This window comes from Lissotriton vulgaris, chromosome 6 (assembly GCF_964263255.1).
Source record: "Lissotriton vulgaris chromosome 6, aLisVul1.2, whole genome shotgun sequence".
NCBI classification, from domain to species: domain Eukaryota; kingdom Metazoa; phylum Chordata; class Amphibia; order Caudata; family Salamandridae; genus Lissotriton; species Lissotriton vulgaris.
In genome coordinates, this window is record NC_141694.1 from 79,676,090 (window position 1) to 79,696,147 (window position 20,058).

At 44.5% G+C, this 20,058-nt stretch overlaps 1 protein-coding gene across 2 annotated transcripts in view; it reads right to left on the bottom strand.

The window, feature by feature from the left end:
* Positions 1 to 17,256, bottom strand: part of LOC147706825 (ATP-binding cassette sub-family C member 10-like) — an 875,391-nt gene extending 858,135 nt beyond the window's left edge. For both annotated transcript variants that reach the window (XM_086925960.1, XM_086925959.1), the window contains exon 1: positions 16,993 to 17,256. The gene's annotated coding sequence lies outside the window, so the exon portion shown is untranslated. The remainder of the gene's footprint in view (positions 1 to 16,992) is intronic.
* Positions 17,257 to 20,058: the final 2,802 nt, after the last annotated feature.

A 20,058-nucleotide genomic window follows, 5' to 3' on the forward strand; every position in this document is an offset into this window, starting at 1 on the left:
GAAATAAAATGACAATTCCGCCATACCGCAAGAGGTATGGAAAGTGCTATATAAATATCACTCCTGCTCCTCATAGTCTTATCAGGCGGGTCGCCTGCTTAGGTCACATTATCATTGGCTGCCCTTGAGTCGCCCGTCCGTTAGCCCTTTCCAATAACAAATAAACCAGCAACATAATTTTTCTCTCCAAAAACAGGTGTGCAGTCATTTACTGGTGGACTTTTCATTTGCATACATTTTTTCTGTGTATTCCATTGCGAGCGTGCATACTATTGGTTATCTGCGCTATGCTCCGCCTTCTGGATCTGACTTTGTAGAACATTGCTAAGTTGTGAATATATTCAACATATTCCTCATCCAGTGAAGGGGCCTTTGGCAAAGGGAGTGGAAGCCCCCTCCTATGCAGTGCAATCCCTAAGCCAGACACATAGAGAGGTAGACAATGCAGTGTTAGCCCTTTTATTGTGGAGGCCGCAGCGAGGGATGCAACTGCTCCCTAGTGTGGTGATTAAATGAGGGTGTGGCCTCTTGAACTCACAATTCTCGAGCCCCACTTAGCACATTGTCAGGATTATTAACGTCTCAGCTACATTTACTATTAGAAACTTAACACATTTTAAATAAAACATATACCTTCCCCCTCTCTAAATTGGTCTATTAGATATAGGTAAGATCAATAATGGCCATGCCCCAATATTCTTCACACAGCATCTCCTCTGGAACCTTAAACTCGGTTTAAAGAAAAAAGACCCTTGGCTTTCCAGTGACTTTCTAGATGGAACTAAGTTTTAGGAAAGAGACACTCTAAATAGGGATCTATTTACTTTTAAAACCTGTTGCCAGGTGGCTCAAGTGAGGACCCCAGAAAAGAGTCAAGAAGATGGGCCAACCTGAACAAATAAATCCCAACCGCCTAACACTAATCAAGGTCTAAACTGGGTTTTAAAATATAGTTGAGTAATACCTCACATAAGCTATCATACAAGGAAAAAATAACGCTTACAATGGTGCTGAAGGTACTATGGAAGTGCGAGCATTTTCATGGGTACATCGACTACTATGCCCATCAAAGTGTGTATGAACTCAATCACCCAGTCACTGCAGTTAAGAGCTATGTGTAGCTGAATATATTCGGGTGCACTGAATGGGGATGTGCCCTTGCCTTCGCAAGCAAATGCATTATGACGCTGAACATTTTAATATACCACTACCCATATTTTATTTTGGATCCAACTAATTGCCATGCCTGTGCTCCAGTCAAATGACAATAAATGAGTACATTTAAAATGATTGTTCAGAAGTTGTTCAAAATTAAATGTGCATTATCGAACAACTTATATATTTATATCTAGTAGAAATTGTAGAAAATTGCAAATCTCACAAAAGGGAATACCAATTTGGGTTAGTTCCTTTTCCAAATCCCACTTCAAAATATTCCTTTTCACCTTGTCTAAGAACTACATTATGTTCTAATCTTTTAACCAATTCTTCCAAAATCTCACTGGTATAACATTTGACATTGCAGTCAAACAATTTGCTTGCCTTAAGCAATTCAATACCTCAGGGCTTTTGCACTATGCATGAACTATGAACATAATTACAAGAGGAAAAAAATATTTCCATATTGTGCAAATCAGAGCTTTCTTGGCAAGGCCACTTTATTCTCACCACTGGGCCATCACAATACCGCGCATATCTGCACCTCATCAATAAATGTCAGCAGATCCAAAATTCAGCAGCCCAGATGACTTTCCATGTCCATTACATCTTCTACTGGCTCCCTGATGTCTTATTCTAGGGTTCAAAGCAGTATGGATTCCATGCTAGACCTAACAGTGTGGGATTCTCTCATTCCTTAGGGGCACGTGTGCCTCTGGACAGTCTGACACCCTGATGAGGATTCTGAAATTCCCAAAGTTTTGGAAAGGGGTGTGACACCTGTCCATTTTGGCGCAGACCCCTTGAAATCCTTACTACCCTGAGAGGGTGAATGCAGGATAGTTAAGCTGTTAGGTAAGGGGTTAAATCAGTGTTACCTGGCAGTTATGATCATGCCTATGAGCATTCGATGACCAAATGCCCATATGAGGCATACCATAGAACTAACTACTCTGCACACTCATTAGCTATAACAGGTGACGTGCCAAGACCAAGAGTGCCTCGAGGTCCGATACAAATTAGGGAAATGCCTTCCTGTCCCCTGTTTGGTCAGTGAAAGGTAAAATTGGGTGCACCATACCCTCAGACGACCCCTGGAGCCCCAGCGCCACGGCACTTATTTCTGCACCAGTGCTAGTTACACCCCTGGCCATGCCCAGCGCTGAAAAATGAACATGTGGCCACACAGTAAGATTACATTGAGGGTTTTATGTGGACCAGTCCTTCTACACAGGTCCAATATTCTCCAGATGAGTTCATGTAGGAGAAAGTAACACATTCAAAGACACACCCTTCCGACTCGGCCGATGTAGGGTGAATGTTTCTTGCCCCTCTGCTTTGGGCGAGTGCTAAATAACAGCCCCGCCGACCGCAGGGCGAGCTAACATGAACATGTGTCAAAGTCTATCGAGGGATGACTCAATCGAGAGAAAAAAGTGATAGAACGCATTAAATACTGCGTCACCGCTCTGAAGTGTTCGGGGCTTACACAAGCATCTCAACTGGACGCCAAATAAGGTGCTCGGAGCAGGATTCCTTTTTATGGGGAACAGTCTAGTTTCCCATGGAACGTTTTTTATGGCCAACTGTCCTGACCGCAGTTTGAAAAATGCTACAACAAGTTTTCCTCCCAACCCACCCGCGCCTCAGCGCGACACTAAGGCACAATGACATTAAATGTGTGGGGCACATGTTAACAAAACAAGCTGCTGGAAAGAAGATAGCATTTTCCTCAGGAGATGCGCCCTCGAAGTCAAACGTGTTTCCTGCAATACATCTGGAGGAGGGGGCTGCTTGGGAGAGGGAGTGGTTGCACTTTCCAATTTCCTGAAAACTCCAGCCAGTGAGGAAGATTTGGCATTCATGCGTTTGGAGTCAGAAATGTACATGGACCCAAGAGCCACACGGTTCACTGCCACTGGCATATACAATACATCACTTGATTTCCGGCGCGCGGGCAGTGGCGGTGTCTCCTGTTGTCACTTTACAACGGGCAACCAAGAGGGTCTGTAACACTATCACCCAGACCGGTGAAAGGTTACTCCTTGCGTGCTATATTCCAGTGTCCCACGGAGAGCTGTGCTATTTGCTGACTTGGGACAATTGAAATGTGGTCAGGAGTAAGTATTTAAGCATTTCAGTCGAGTAGGAGCGGGCAAACGCTGGCTGGGCCGAGGTGTGGTCTAGACTCCAGGGGAAACGCTGATTTTGTAAGCATAATACTTGGGGTTGAATTCCCGACGGCCCCACTTGTTGTCAATTGCATGATTCAGCAACTCGCTGTATATCTTTGTAGTTTGGTTCGCATTTTGCACACCCGGAGACACTTAAAAAAACAAGCATTTACAAGTGGGGCTGGAGACACGGACAGCGTGAGGGGGGGGAACGGGCACACGGACAGCGGGAGGGGGGGGGAGCACTCACCTGGACTTCTTCCGGCGGCGGTCGGCCTGGATGAATGACCCAAAAAGCATTACAAAAAAAAAAAAACCACCGCCCACTGCCGCAATGACGTTCTACAAGGGGCGGAGAGGGAAAAAAATAAAATAAATCGCCAGAACGCCCACGAATCGCCACGGACAATGACGGACAGATCTCTCTTCCAATGGCTAGCCTCCATTTATGGAGCTAGCCAATGGAAGAGAGAGGCGGGACAAAGCCACATACTGTTCCAACATAAGATTTCGCCTGCGCGAAAGCTGCTGCGCAGCAGACGCAAGGCGAAATCTAAAAAGGAACTGGTACCTAGATTTACAAAGTAGATAAAACTTCTTTTTAATGAACCCATGGCGAAACTGAGACCCAACATGACACTACGTCTAGAGTTCCCAGTCAGTGAGATACACACCAGGGCTGCCCCCTGTTGCCAGTCTTGTTTTCCCTTTCTATTGAGCTGTTAGCAGAGTGGATCCTTAAAGATGTGCAACCACATGGTTGGGTTTGGGGGAGAGGATGCGACAAATGAATATCTCTATATGCTCAAAAAATTATACTCTCTTTAGCTACCCATGAAACCTCCGGAACTGGACTAAATGAAATACTTGCAATGTATCATAAATACTCAGGACTAAGTATTAACGGGGAGAAAGCACTGATTTATCCATAAAGGGGTAGATACAGGAATTAATTTACCATTACCACTAAGAATGGAGACTCACCACTTCAAATATTTGGGGCTATGGATTTCAAAAAACAATAAAAAGCACTATGATGATAATTTAGTCCCCTTGATGAGTAAGCTAGAAGTGGACATAGTGCATTAGGATCACCTGCCGATCTCTATTTTCAGGAGAGCAGCGATGTTTAAACTGATCGCTCTATCCAGATTTACATATATACACCAAAATACCCCATATAAAACTCTTAAAATATTTTTTACAAATATAGATCAAATAAGGCAACTACTCTGGGTGTAGTGTATACTGAAACTAGCACTCAATATAGTTCAATTATCAACAATGTGAAGAGGACAGAGTTCTTAAATGTTCATAAGTATTATGTAGCCGCACAGGTAAGCATAGTTAATGAATGGGTCTAAGGCCCATTTGAGGAGCCTGCGTATAGGTTAGACTGACTCATACTGGGCAGGAAATGGTACATGCATGTACTATATGGAGGGAGAGCGGAAGGCACAATACCCCCGACCCCCCCCCCACCACACTACGTTCAGTAAGTCACATATGGCAAGCACTGAATCAGGTAACAGGATTAGATAAAAGATTGACCCCAGAACTTCCTTATGAGTGGGTACATGATTGAAAGTAGTAACAATGTTTCCAGGATTTAAGAGGTGGGATAGCATACGTAGCTCATCCTTGGAAGAAGTTTGAGACGCAGATGGAATCGTGTTCTTTGAGCACTGGCACAAAGAATAAGAGATGGCCCCACCACAGGTATTCAAATACTTGCAATTGCCCTTCAAGAACTAAAATCCAGGCTATCAGCAGAATTTCAGACTTAAGAGACTCCCCATTCGAGAGGAGGTCAGTGGTTGGGAGAATGACTACAAAAGTCATATCACTTACATGAAGTGCATTAATGATAAACATACTAAAAGACCTACAAGGCCTGAGTCAAAAAAAGCAGAAAGTGATTGAGACTTAGACAATCACAACTAAGTGATTAAACTTAAAACCTACCTTTTTCCACATACTTAATTATCTTCAGCTAGAATTTGCAATGTCTCTTCGCCTTGTGTTAACAGCTGCTTAGGGGATTGACAGCAATCATAGCGCGGGGACAAACTGTGCTGAGTGTAACCAGGCGCTTTAGAAATGGTTTTATTATTATTATTATTATTAAGTGGACACAATAAGGTTCCGAAGAGACGTGGCAATGAAAGGTTTGGGATCATACAGCTCAAACTACGACACAAAATAAATTACACCAGAGCAATGATATAAAAATTAGGCATGGCCAGAAATGACGGATGCCTACAAACCTGCGGACAAAGATACACATTTGGAATACTCTATGAGACCGCCCCAGAGATACGGGCGTGGGTAATCACCAAAAAAAGACTAGACGACACCACTGAAACTACCATTGAGATGCATGCCTCCCTTTTAGTACTGAGAATATGAAAATACACAAATACAACTAGCTATAAAAGGCTATTGAGAAACCTAAAGCTTTGCAGTCACAAATAGAGAGAGCACCCATAAATAGGGGAGTGCCATAAACCTCAGAATACTGGACTGGAAAAGAGGTATGTACATGTGTATGATAATGGAAAATAAAATATAGAATCAACGAGGATGCCCTAAAACAATTACAAAAGTATGGGAAGGCTGGAGCCTGGACGGGGATTAACAGAAGGAAAGAAACCCCAAAAGAACTTTAAGGCTTGATAAACAAGGTAATCGATGGAGCCACTCTTCCCCATCCCACTGTAAGTTTGAGAAATGCTTGGATGAATGTTGTTTTCACCACCTATACCATAATACGTACGTCGTAAATTGTGCTGGCATTAGACATAACCTGCGGGATAGTGTTCCTACATTTAGTGATTTTACGGGGATCTGTATTGAGGTCCTGAGGAAAGCCACCTGATCCAGCCTGGGCTTAAGTGGGTGAAACATGTAGACCTTGAATGTAGGTCCTGTAGGGGACCCGTAATTTATGCCCATTTGACATCCCTTCTGGTTTTAACCTTACACAAGTAACCAGAAAGTTAAGACATTTTAACTAGGAGACTTGAAGTACTTTTAAACTTTCCACAGATTCCACTGAAAATCTCCTTCAAAGAGATCCCTCCCCAGGAAAGTTGAGAACACCCAGACACTCTAGGTGCTCTGGCTGAGGACTCTGTGATGAAGAATGCCGCTGGAGTATCCTAGCGGGTGGCAGGCCTTTAAAAAATATAAAAGGATTCCTCAATCAGCAGAGGCATCATTCTGGCTCCATTCGACCTTTTGCTTGCTACCATTCTTAGGCAGACCAACCATAGAAATGTCACACATAAGCAATCTAAAACCTGGGCAGCCGTGCAGTCCCCGACACACCTTCATACCTTTGGAATCAAATAATACCAGTAACAGCTCGGCATGCCCGGTTACTACAATAATTCTTGCCTGTTCCATAAAGAACTTGAAAATGGTTATAAAGTTACAATGTCAACGTACACAGCCCCACTGGCTCAGGCTCAGCAATCTTCAAAATAGCTAGGTTTACAACTGTATACATCCTCATTGTACCGTTTATTATGTTTGTCAACCCTCACTTTATATCTTTAATATGCCTCCACTAGTCTGAATAAAACAAGAAGTGAAAAAAGCCTGTCCGTTTCAGAGCACTCTCATTTCCTCGACCCATGGCTGGGTAGCTCATCTAGTTCAGGTGTCTTTTTTCGCACTCTGGGACTCACCGTCCTGATTACATAATGAGAAAAACAGAACTACAAGTCCCAGAATGCTTAGCAAAAACCTGCACTGGATGAGCTACTCATGCATGGACCTGGGAAACTTGAGAGCTCGTCAGTCTGAGAAATACAAAAAAAGTGATAGGTGGAATGCTAATTAATGTCACCTACTGGTAATTACCCAGGTAGCATCCCAGGATAACATTTCTTTTGCCTTCCATGCCATCTCAGACAGGAGCCAGCCATGTGCAGAGTAGTCTTGGTCATTCCATATTAGGAAAAGTCCATCCCAAACTGTTTGGTCAGTCCCCCTCTGAACTAGAACATAAGCAACCCCAGATCGATGTTGGCATAGTTGAGCCTCGTCACTGGGATACAGCCTGGTTCCAATGGTGCAGAGAGCACAGGACCCACGTCTGGGCATACCCGTTGCACTTAGGAATAAAAACATACCATACCCAACCAGCTCACATACACCAAAAAAGTAACGGTAAAGACAGATCAAAAACAGTCTCCAGGTCTGGATGTCTGATACCCAACTGACAACACAGCTGGTTGGGTACTGAATATGCATGAGGAGAGAATTTGAGTGCATTATGGTATGTTTAGGTTAGTATGGAAGTGGGGTCACAAGTCAGGGGATATGTGGTTATAATTAAATGATAAAATTACTGTTTGGAATAAGATAATAATGCATATGTTTGTCACAACGGATGAAATTGTTGCAAATGAAAAATAATGTAAAGTTGTTTATGAATAAAACATGTTTATTTTTATCTTTTTTGTGTGTGAACACAAATAAAAAAATTATGGAATAATTTAATAATAAAAAATATAACAAAAATACATAGAAATTGTAGTTTGTATTGTCGATAGTCTCATAGAGCGGTTTTAGTCTACATAAAAGTAATATAGGTCTTGTGGAAAGCCTGTGATTGGACTATTGTGTGGAGTCATCTGAAAGCCTTAGATAAATGGTGCGTCAGAAATTGACACATAAAGACAGACACCCCTGTACGTCTGTAGTCCCTCTGTGTTTCGAACGGCTCACACCTTTGTGTCATCCCAGCCTGAACCTTCTGTGTCTCTTCTGGTCATCCTGCTGTCAGGAGGTCTCTTCATTCCTCTCACACTCACCTCTGATCAGCCCAACCACTACCTCAGCTGCCCATCTCTCCTCTGCATTCCTCTGATCTTTGTCTCTTACCCTGGTGTCAGTTTCACGTACAGTCTTTTCTAACCTCTAACCTCTCTGTTTACCTTCTCTGCTGCCGGTGTGTCTTTGACAGACATTTCTCGAAGGGAGCCTTTGGCGTAGACCCCAAGTTCAAGACATCTCATTCCAGCGCGAGAGCATGCTTGGAGAATGTTAAGCACGCAGCTCCTGTGAGTTCACTCCAGTGCTCTCACTGAGAATCAGAACAGGCTTGTCCTGTGGTAGGTGCATCCCACACAGGCGTATGAATTCCGGACCCAGGTCAGATGTATGTGTCATCCACATGAAATAAATATAGAAGCAATTAATGAAACAAAACTATTAACATAGTAGCTCTCCTAATAACTTGCAAAGATCATGGCCGGGTGGCGCAGCAGGCATTACTGATGCTGGATTTTCAGGACTTTTTAGGTGATGCCTGGAATAATTTTACATATAATTCATCTAAATAGAAACAGTCAGTTTTGTTTCAAGCCCTGGAACACCACTTTACAGATTTTAACCAGTTAATGATTTTGAAGTTCACGACCAGTACAGTGACACAGATATATGTTTTAATAATCCTTTTTAGGTCTCGGCCTGCGTAGGCTGCGCTTATGCAGTCTCGCCGGCGAGATCTTTTATCTCTTAGTGTGGGGCTTGAACCCGCCCCTCTTCTCCATTGGCTGGCTTCCTAAATGGAGGCTAGCCATTGGATAAGATTTATTCAAATTTCATAAAAAACAGGTTCTCCCAGCATAAACATCACCTGTTTTTTATGAAATTTGAATAAAGGAGAAAACACAAATAACGCTATTTGAAGAGGACCTTTTTTGACTCTACATTGGATTATTAACTCACCCCTATGCTGTTTGAATGTTGTGTCTTCTTGTAAACTCTACTGGTTACAACAGTTTGAGTTTTCATCTGTGGAATACGCATACAAAGACTGAAAGAATTTAAATTACTGGTGTGCTGTAATTAGAACCTCACTTCTTCAAAGTATTATTTCCGGTTGTACATCTCTGTGCACCGATATAGCAGCTCGAGGTAGTAGGTGCCTTGAGTTTCCGGAGCACCCATTGTATACAAATATATAATCTGACTGTGTCTATTTATAACACATATTCATTTATTTGTACTACAAAAAAATACCTCTTAATGAAAGTTGCGGACTTTTCCATTTGGACACTACTACCTTCTTTTGTTGTACTTCTGAAGGGATGTAAGGCAAGGTGACCCGGAGTTACAAAATCAGTCCTAGTCAGGAGGACACCATGTTTCCTGTCCATGGCTTTTTGCTTCCAATATATTTTTTTAGTCTCACATATTAAATACATGCCTAGGCCTGGAAAAATGAAGTAATTCCAGCAAAGGTAGTTCCTTGCTGCAGTTTGCGTGTCCTGCAAGGTACACACAGGTGTGTGCCAGGAGAGCTCAGCTCTGTATTAAAGTGATCTCTAATAACGTATGTAAACTTGCAGTTATGCCTCCCTCAACCCTGGGTCTTACCTGTTCAGGAGTCCCCATTCAGATGTGAGACCCTCGGCCAGGTTTGGCTTTTACATTTGCTTCACTTCACATTCATGTAGTTTTTAGGTCTCTTTTGAGTCATCGCGTTAGCGATGCTTGGCGAGATATTTAGTGGGGCTTTCAAAACTGCACCCAAAGTCACTCTGTCTATCTATCTATCGCCCTCACTCTATCTATCTATCGCTCTCACTCTATCTATCTATCGCTCTCACTCTATCTATCGCTCTCACTCTATCTATCTATCGCTCTCACTCTATCTATCTATCGCCCTCACTCTATCTATCGCCCTCACTCTGTCGCCCTCACTCTGTCGCCCTCACTCTGTCGCCCTCACTCTGTCGCCCTCACTCTGTCGCCCTCACTCTGTCGCCCTCACTCTGTCGCCCTCACACTGTCTATCTATCTATCGCCCTCACTCTATCTATCTATCGCTCTCACTCTATCTATCGCTCTCACTCTATCTATCTATCGCTCTCACTCTATCTATCTATCGCCCTCACTCTATCTATCGCCCTCACTCTGTCGCCCTCACTCTGTCGCCCTCACTCTGTCGCCCTCACTCTGTCGCCCTCACTCTGTCGCCCTCACTCTGTCGCCCTCACTCTGTCGCCCTCACTCTGTCTATCTATCTATCACCCTCACTCTATCTATCTATCACCCTCACTCTATCTATCCATCACCCTCACTCTATCTATCCATCACCCTCACTCTATCTATCCATCACCCTCACTCTGTCTATCTATCGCACTCACTCTATCGCCATCACTCTATCGCCCTCCCTCTATCTATCACCCTCCCTCTATCTATCACCCTCCCTCTATCACCCTCCCTCTATCACCCTCCCTCTATCACCCTCCCTCTATCACCCTCCCTCTATCACCCTCCCTCTATGTATCTATCGCACTCTATCTATCGCACCACCACAGCATCACTAAGGGGCACCACAATATCACTATGCGCTACCACAGCATCACTGAACGCCACAGCATCACTCAGCGCCAGCACAGCATCAATCTGTGCAACCATTCAACAACAACTGGTTCAAATAGGTTCTCTCAATGTTTCAAGCGTTATTACAAATGTAATAAAACTTAACTGTGTGCTTTACTGTGTGCAACTGGCGCTGATTGATAGCGCATTATACACAAACGCTAGTAGCAATTTTAGACGCCGAATTTTTAAAAATTAGCATTTGCTCGTGAATAGCTTTGGAATAGTAATTACACTTACCCCGCCCCTACAAATCACTCCCCTTGCACTTTCGTCGGTTACAGTCGATTTCAGGGCTGTTTACCGAGCAGAAGGTAAGAATTTCACACGGCAGACATCTTGAGTGGGAGGCGGCAGCTGGGTCAGCGCTCTAGCCATCCCTACAAAAGGATACGGACATCCTCCGCGACAGCGGACGCGTGCAGTGGACACGCCTCGCCAGCGCCGGAGTCACGCCAGAGTCAGCCCGTCTGCGCCCGTCTGCGCTAAGGACGGGCTGAGGACTGCGGCCCTGCGCCACGCACTATAAAATGTCTACAGGTCAGTTAACCCGAGAAAAGCTACTGTCCTTAAATCCCACCACCAAACAATGTCAACATGCCATACCAATAGACAGATGGTTAGGACCCATTTCATGTATTACGTGTAAACAAACATTACAATCCTATGTAAAATTCACTCCAAAAATTATATATAAAACTATTAAGGGAGGACTAATCAACGCACGCTCCATGTGTAAAAATGCCCTACACATATATGATTTGATTACAGAAAATAATTTGGACTGCCTCATGGTCACGGAAACATGGCTAAAAAACTGGTCCAACCCTGACATTGTATGTGCACTCCCACCTGGATACACGATTCAGAGAATGGACAGACCTATACAAAGAGGAGGAGGGATTGCTATCATTCATCGAGAAACCCTCACATGTAATATTCAGGAATTACCGGAAATAAAAGACGCAGAATGTCTAGTTTTTAATTTAAAAGCCCACGACTCTTTTACTTTCTCAGGGGCACTAATCTATCGCCCACCAGGACAAACCAGCCACTTTTTAGAAAGTCTAGGTGAAGCATTCACTAATATGACACTCAAGGCCGCCAACTTTACCCTAATGGGAGATCTAAATCTTCATCTCGATTGCATTAACGACACAAATGCACTACTTTTCAAAGACATCATGCATGTGTTGGGGCTCACAATTCTTACGAATGAGCCCACACATACAGCGGGCCATGTGCTGGACTGCATCTGCACGAATTTGAAGTCAATAAACGTCTCTACGCCCCTACTTCAAACGTGGACTGACCATAAATTCATTTCTTTTTACCTTAAAACTGAAGAAATGAAAACTTCTAAACCAGCTAAAGTTAAAGATGAGAAGCCAACTCCTTGCTGGACCAAAATCATTGAGCACCCTGACCTAAAAAATTCGGTTAGAGAGAATAAACCAGAGTCAGTAGGAAACGCTACTATTGACAATCTTAGTTATGATAAATGGATGAGAACCATAGGTGAAAAACTGACGTCAGGAAGAAATAACAAAAAATCCACATCTAAACAGGGGAAAACATCAGCTCCCTGGTTCACAGAAGAACTGAAAGACACACGACGCACAGTTCGTAGACTTGAACGTAAATGGCATAAACAATATAACGAGGTAGATCAGGTCAACTTTAAAACTGCAAGACAGAATTACCACGCACTTATAAAAAAAACTAAAACAACCTATTTCACCAAAAAAATAGAAACCTCACAGAATGACCAAAAAGAAATTTTCCGTATAGTCACCAGTTTCCGAAATCCAAAAATACTATCTCACGAGATACCACCATCACAAAGTTTCTGTAACGATATTGCAGATTACTTTGAAGAAAAGATTGTAAACATCACCAAAAATTTCCCTGTTACTATGGAAAATAAAGTACACAACTCGCAAGAAAGTAACCCTGAGAAAACAGTTAGATGGAATACTTTTGACCCGATTGATAAAGCTGACACCCTGAAAATTCTGTCAAAAATCAAATCTGGATCGCCACTTGATCCGTGCCCTCCCTCACTAATCCAGGCCATTAAAGAGGACGTAACCCCTATGATCAACGACATCATCAATGCCTCACTAAAATGCGGAGAAGTCCCCAATGCGTGGAAATCGGCCATTGTAAAGCCACTACAAAAAAAGGCTTTACATGATCCATCTGTCCTAACTAACCTACGCCCGATCTCCCAACTCCCTGCATTATGTAAATGCACTGAAACCCTGGTCAATAGACAGTTAACAACGTTCCTGGAAACAACTAACATCCTACACCCCAACCAGGCTGGTTTCAGAGCTAACCACTCTACCGAATCAGCTCTGTTATTTACAACAGAAACCATAAGAACTGCACTAGACCAGGGGGGCAAGGCTGTCCTTGTCCTCCTTGACTTTTCGGCAGCTTTCGACACGGTGTTCCATACCATCTTATTACATCGCCTAGTTGAGGCAGGTATAGGGGGCACCGTGTTGAACTGGTTCACTAACTTTCTGCTAAACAGAAAACAAATCGTCAGGTTAGGACAATTCTATTCAAAGGAGAAGGAGATCAGCTCAGGGGTACCTCAGGGCTCTAGTCTGAGCCCTACCTTATTTAACTTATACATGGCTCCCCTGATCAATCTAATTGCGTCCTTCAACGTAAATACGGTCGCATACGCCGACGACACCCAACTGGTCCTGACTCTGGACAAAGATACAGCTAAAGCAGAACGAGACCTAAAAGAGTGTCTGACGGCGACTTTTAAGTGGATGCACGAAAACCATCTGAAATGCAACTCTGCAAAGACAGAGATCCTTCCATTTTGAAAAAATAATCTCTTTTCCCCACTCACTTGTTGGCCACCTAATGCGGAAGCTCCTCCCGATACCATCAATGCCACGCGAAACCTGGGCATAAAATTTGATAATCTGCTCTCTTTTAAGCAACAATCCAAAGAAATAGCAGCTGCCTGCTTTAACATAATTTATTTTATTTTTATTTTATTTTGAAAGTTTTATATAGCGCGAACAAGATCTTTGCAGATATCAGAGCGCTTTACAGGGGGAGATGAAGTAATAGAATGTAATAGTTGAGGTAGTTAGGTACAAGGTGCATTGTTACATAGGTAGGTCAAAGAAAAACCGGAGGTAGATCATAGGTGAGGTAGTGTCAGTACAAGGTACATAGTCAAACCGTTGCGCCAATAATATAAAAGTACAAAAGTAGGCATATACTTATTTAAGCGTGCTGCAAGTGTTTTTGGAGATAACATAAAGGTGGGCATAGTTGAGGTAGGTGCGTGCAGGATGTATAGTCACACAGGTGCATCAGTAGTACAAAAGTAGGGATGGTTGAGGTGGTGTAGGTAGGTGTGCAAGTCAGACAGGTGCGTCAGTAGTACATCAAAATACAAAGAGGGAACATATACAATCAAATAAGTCATAATACCATTGGTACAAGTAGTACAAAGAGGGAACATATACAATCAAATAAGTCATAATACAAATAGTACTAGTAGACCAAGGGGTCAGGCCGGTATTACGGAGCGGATTCATGAGAGCTACAGGATAAAAGATCATGTGTATTTAGCCATGAGGATCACTTTTACTTCTTTCTTAAGCAGTTTGTTGGAGGAGATGAGCCTGGTTTCAGGAGGGAGTGAGTTCCAGATCCTGGGCGCCATTCCTGAAAAGGAGCGTTTATACGTTTTTTCCTTTCTGAATCTTCGAGGTTTCAGCAGAAGATTGTTTGTACTTCTAGTAGTTCTAGAGCCACCCGAGATTGTCAGCTTTTGAGTGAGGTAGCTGGGCGAGTTGTGGTGTACAGCCTTGTGAGTCATGCAGGCGATTTTCAGATGTATTCTGGCTTCAAAAGGCAGCCAGTTCAGGGATTTAAAGTCAGGGGAAATATGCGAGTGTTTTTTGAGCCAGTGATGAGTCTCGCTGCAGCGTTAAGGGACGCTCTAAGGGGTGCCGTTGTAGTTAGTGGGAGCCCGCAGAGGGCGGTGCTTCCGTATTCTATGTGCGGGATGACTATAGATTGTACTGCAGTTTGGAAGTCTTTGGCTGGAAGGAAGGCTTTAAGTTTCCTCAAGGTATTGATTTGGAAGTTCGCTCCTTTGGTTGCCTTGCTGATGTGCTGCTGCATGTTGAGATTGGCGCCAAGTGTTATGCCTAAGGATTTTGCTGAGTCTACGACGGTAGGTTGTACATTTAAAGCTGTTAACTGCTTAAGCCATGTTTGAGCCGTGGAGATTTTTGCGGGAGGTGAGATCAGGAGGAACTCAGTCTTCAGGGCATTGAGTTTGAGGTGATTCTCGGCAAGCCAGGACTGGGTGTTTCTGATCGTGGTGTTCAGAAGCATGATGTCCTTGGGGGATTGTATTTTGAGATAGAGTTGGGTGTCGTCGGCATACATGTGGAAGTGAACATTGGATGTCTGTAGCAAAGCAGTGAGAGGTTCCATAACTAGGTTGAACAGTGTTGGGGAGAGGGAGGATCCTTGAGGGACGCCTAGCGATACAGGTACCGGAGAGGACATCAGGTTGTTGCTTTTGAATCTTTGTGACCGGTTGTGTAGAAAGGAGGTGAACCACTTGAGAACAGTCCCTGAGATGCCCATTCTTGTGTTTAACAGTTCGAGTAAGTTCTCATGTTTAACTGTGTCGAATGCTGAGGAGAGATCCAGAAGGATGAGGAGGCAGGTTTCGTTTTGGTCTAGGATTTGGAGGGCGTCGTCCACTATGTGCGTCATGGCTGTTTCGGTACTGTGCCCTGCACGGAAGCCTGATTGATGAGCGTTGAGGAGATCAAACTTGTCTATGTGTTTAGTCAGTTGTAGCTGTACGCATTTTTCCAACAGTTTGGCGAGGGTGGGAATATTTGTAATAGGGCGGTAGTTGTTTAGATCAGTGGGGTCTGCTGTTGTTTTTTTTAGTAGAGGTGTGACTTGTCCGAAAGGACTACGCAAATTTTTTGACTATCTACCATTGCCTGCCCGCCGAACAGTAGCAGTTGCCTTAATAACATCTAAAATGGACTACTGTAATAGTCTGTATGCAGGAGTTACAAAATCTACCCTACACAAATTACAGACTATTCAAAATGCGGCAGCAAGACTAGTCCTGAGGTTGCCTAGAAGATCATCAGCATCAGCTGCCCTAAACAAGCTGCACTGGCTTCCTATTCAGAAGCGGATCCTATTTAAAATCATTGTGATCACATTCAGATGTTTTCACAAACGGGGCCCAACATACCTAAATAACAGATTTCACAGGTACCATCCTTCAAGAGAACTCAGATCAGCCACAGCCAATCTGATCACTGTCCCCAAGTTTAAACTTGCCACCAAGAGGGGAAGATCATTGGCAGTTCTTGGGGCCAAGGCCTGGAGCACACTCCCCATAGACCTCCGTTCAATATCCTCAGAACAGACTTTTAAAAAATCCTTAAAAACTTGGATCTACGGACTCCCAGAATCCAAATGCAAAACTATGGTCTAAACTATTCTCAAATTTCCCAAATGCAGTCGAAACACTGTACAACCTGTCAGCAATGAAGACAAAGCGCCAGGATGCTCCCTGGAGTGACAGAGCGCTATACAAAAACCACCAAACATCAAACAAATGTCACAAAAAGATGTTAATATTTCACTTCTGTTCTTAGATTTTTATCACAATAAGATACACTGAACATAATCTTCACAAAAGTTATTCACAAAAGTTTAAGCTATTGCCATTATAAATCACAATAGCTTTTATTTAAGTATTATTTAAAAAATTAAAAGCTGTTGTTATTTGTAATATCAATACATCTAAGTCACGTAAATACAACACATATTGCATTACAAATGCTAAAGGTGTCAAATTGGCGAAAGTTAAAACTATTGGCATTGTAAATGACAAAGCTATTAATTTCGCTATTTTCAAAACCAACACATAAAAAAAATGTGTCATTTACAATACCAATAGCTCAAACTGTCCTAATGCGAGACCTACTGCATTGCATATGCTTACAAGTGCCAGTAACGATGCTAGAAAGTGATCCCAAGGCAGCTGGGACAAATTTAGCCATGCACTTGATTTCGCTTTGCATTGTGGTACTTGTAGTTTGTTCTCGTTAAGAGTAGGAGATTATAAATACCAGAGCAGAGCTAAATGATGGAGACATTGCTTTGGTATTTTAAACTCCAAAGTACAGAGGCCAGACAGCGCCGTGGACATGCTTACGCTCACCTGTCCTGGGGCAGAAGGTCCCGTCACGTGTGGGGTCGGCAGCACTGTGGGGTCTGTACTCACCCCGGGCAGCATCGCCGGCCCCTCCGCCGCTGCGGCTCCCACCTCGGGACTCTGGAGCAGACGCTTCCGGATCACAGCCGAGGGTCCGTCCCGGGCAGGGTCTGGGCCGTCTCCGGAGCCCGCTGCCTGTGCCTCCGTCTTGGGACAGTTGGCGAGGGCACTGGGCAGGGTGCGATCGGACATAAACCACGTGATCTGATTGATACAGTGCCCAGTCCGCACCGCCTCGAGGGCATTCTGGTCTACGATGTAACCCGTGGTATAACGTGCAGCCAGCAGGGGTGGCCAGAGCCCCGAAATGAACAGGGAGAGCCGAGCCCAGACTCTGGCTGGGCTCGAAGAGGCCACGACGAGCCGAGCCGAGCCGAGCCGAGCCGCGGAAGAATCATGCAACAATTATCTGTGAAGAATACGTTAAAGTTTCTTCAAAACTCAAAAACAGTGTTTTTCTTTTACATGCGGAAGCGTTTCATTTTAGCACATCTGATTGGGTGGCTGCACCAAGAGGCACTCGTTAACAGATAGTTTTTAAACATTCCTGCAGTGCAACGAGGGGCGAGTCACTCGTCATGTGCACGCCGTGATATATGGCCTAGATTCCTAGCTCGAGCAACGTCGGGGCTAGAAGGGGATGTAAAAAACTGAGGGTCTCAAAGGGGCGTGGCCAATGTTATTAGGGGCGTGGCTTAAACACGTAAACTAAAAACCTGTGCTTCACAGTGTGTTCCGGCCGACGTGTATTTTGCTGTTTCTGACATTGCATCCAGATATATGGAATGGAAGGACTTTGAGCTGGGCTAGAGCCGGGCATCAGGCTCCAGCCTTCAGTGGCTCACCCGCTATTACTGCCAACTGAATATTTGAAGAAATGATACATCAAATGAAAATCAAGTTTTAAAAGAGACACAGCACCGAGGCGATCTACTTTCCTGGAAAGGAGCCTGCTAAAGGGGGCGTGGGAAGAAAGCAAAACAACTGTTTATTTATGTATTTATTTATTTATGCATTTTTTATATAGCGCGGACTTTACCCGAAGGTGTCAGAGCGCTTCACAGAAGGACCAATAATGATATACAGGAACAAAATACAAAAGGAAACAAAATACAAAAGCAAACAATACGTTATATGGATCAAAAGTGACACTGGTGAGCAACCAAAATACATGAGGAACTGTTCACAAGTGGCGCGGCCAAGCAACTTAAATAAAATACGCATCTAATACATACATGTGACTTGATGTTCACTTCTGCTCCTCCTGCTCCCGGATGGCTGGGTCCCTTTCAAGAGCCATTATGCAAAAAACACGGCCACTGAAGCTTTAAGCGGCTATCATTAACTCTTTGGGCTACGGAAATCCACAACTATTTTGCAGGTGGCATTTCCTGCGTCAAATATTTCCCCGTTGGGCATAGTCTTACAATTAGGAAAGTGGGACAAACATCTGAACCGCTGTTTTGACCAAGTTTTATAGATTGAAGCATGATAATGTACATGGCATGATGACAAGTACACATAACCATAGAATACATAAAAACACAAACTAGGCATATTTTCTTTGAATCACTGAGGGTGTAAAGCTGCCCGTTTGCAACTCTCTAAATTGCTTTAAAACCCTTATGATTCAATTTAAACTATCTGACTGGTGCTTTCTTAAAATAAGACTGGTTGTAACTTTTGACTGCCCACTTGGAGTGCACAGGAGCACCCGTATATATGGTGCTGTTCACCTGGCTGCAGTAAAATATGTTTTCCTAATGACATTTCTCTACACATTTTAGGTAGCCAAAATCACTCATTGCTGACAAGGGGGGCTTGGGGGAGGGAGCCGACCGCAGGGAGGTCTCCTCCCCCGGGCGGTTTGGGAGGGCTGCCAGGGGTTTCTTTCCAGAAGTTGCCAGAATGTTCTGGTTTTTGGGCTGGTCTAGTAGTACCCGCCAGCCCAATTATAAATTCCCCCGTTCCCGCCTACCTGCCACCATTTTAGGTTTGGTGACCTGGTGGCTAGGAGGGCTGTTAGCGTTTTTTGTGAGAGATTGTACTGCGTGCTTTGTGAGACGTTTGTTAGGCTTTATTGTCTAGGGTTTTTTGTCTTACGATACTATATAATGGAGGATTCGCGAGTTATCGAGGCGATGCGTTTACTGGCCGAGGCCGGCCGTTTGGATTTGCTGGCAGGAGGTGGGCAGGCGAGGCCCCAGCGCCAGGCTTCTGCTGGAGTAGTAGCTGCGGTCATGGCATGCTCGTCGCCAAAGAAGAGACGCCCAAGCCAGGTAAGCGAAAGGGGCCGTTCCCGGACTAGGAAGCCGGCCTCTCAGCGGCTGGTGCGTGTTGAGTCTGGCGCGTTGGAAGCTCCGGAGATAGGCGGCGCTTCTGGTGTGGGCGGTGGGGAGGCCTCCCTAGCTCCGGCTCCCCAGTTGGGAGTTGTGATGGGGGCGGGGGGACCTCCGGGCATGCCAGGCGTCATGGTGGGGCAGGCGCAGGTGTCGGGAAGACGGGGAAGAGGTGGTCGGGGTGGGAGCAAGAAGCGCTCCGCTTCGGACCCGCTGGTCGAGCGGCGCGTACAGTCTACGGATGTAGCCACTGTGCGTGGTGGGCGTAGAGGCTCTGTACAATTTGTTTTGCAAGGCGCGGAACAGGAACGGGTTGAACCCGGTACTCATGACGCCATGTTGGTGGTTGATGAGTCGCAGTTTGTACCTGAGACGGCACCGCGAATGTTGTTAACCCCTTCAAGGCATTTTGCTTATGATCGTCAGGCTGGGGAGGGGAGAGATTCGACCATGGTCAGACCTCGGGTTGAGTTGGCCTCCGGTTTGAATCCGTCTGTTGGCCAGGAGGTTGCTGGACGGGATGTCGATGCTGGTGTGGTGGATGTTGGGGGTAATGTGGGTAGCCCGTTACTGTTTTCTACGCCGGGTTCTTCAGCGGGTGAAGTTTTGTCTGTTGGGGGGGGGTTCTAGAGGTGAGGGTGAATGGGCTCAAATGGGCGAAGGAGGCTCGCTT